The sequence below is a fragment of the Penaeus monodon genome, chromosome 32, assembly GCF_015228065.2.
Source record: "Penaeus monodon isolate SGIC_2016 chromosome 32, NSTDA_Pmon_1, whole genome shotgun sequence".
NCBI classification, from domain to species: Eukaryota; Metazoa; Arthropoda; class Malacostraca; order Decapoda; family Penaeidae; genus Penaeus; species Penaeus monodon.
Genome location: NC_051417.1, coordinates 29,685,912 through 29,687,060, shown reverse-complemented (window position 1 = coordinate 29,687,060; position 1,149 = coordinate 29,685,912).

The following is a 1,149-nucleotide window of genomic DNA, read 5'->3' as shown; positions in this document are numbered from 1 at the left end:
TAAACTTCTGATGGTACTCGTTAGCCACTTCATTCAGCCTTTACTCGTTCATTCACCTCCTGCTACCATTCAAGAAACCAATCAGCTGATCATGAAATTAGGCAGTATATTACAACCAGTCCTAGAAACCAGTGAACCAAGAAACTAGGTAATCAATCCAGTAATCAAGAAATTGCTAACCACGAAACCAACCATTAAACAAAGAAACCATCCAGTCAGGTCAGTAACCAACCGATGAGGCAAGTAACCAAACAACGGATAAAAAGTAACAACCAGTAAACCAAGAAACAAGTTAATTAAATCCAAAAACCGACCTATGATCCAAGAAATTAGTTAAACAAGAAACCAAACAATTACGTAAGAAACCGGCTAACCAAGCAGAAAAAAGTAAATAAGACACCACACGATTAATAAGGAACAACCAGTTAATCAAGAGAACAACCAGTCACGTAAGAAACCGAATGAATAATAAGGAAAACAACCAGTTAATCAAGAGAATAACCAGTCACATAAGAAAACAAAGGATTAACAAGGAAAACAACCAGTCACGTAAGAAACCGAATGAATAATAAGGAGAACAACCAGTTAACCAGGAATCCAGCCAATTAACCAATAAAAGCAGACGATTGCAAAATCTCTCCCCCAAGCCTTCGGCACGAAACGACAAAAGTATTAGCAAAATTATAAAAAAAACACACAGCATAATCTAATTAGAACAATAGTAAAAACAGATTTTTCGATAGTTCAAAGCAGTTCATTGATGATTTATCTTGTCTGCACAAGAAATTCATGTTTAGTTCACTTAATAAGATCGCCATCAAGAATTTTTCTCGATAATTCTCATTAGGAAACAGGAAAGGAAATTACAATTTGTACCTATGTTGAAAGAATAATGAAGAAAAAAACACACTAGTGAACACAGTCTTATTTATCCATTGTGAGATCATAAGATTTATAAAAAATATATCGATATATTGATATGTGTTTTCGATATTTTCCATTTATTATGATTAGAACTTAATCTGCGTTTGTCACTGAATCTTTGTTGTTATTATTATTTTTTGACATAATCTTGTAGCCAATCTAAAGATATTTATAATAAAAAGCTAAACACAGAAAAATATACATATATACTATACAGAAAAGGGA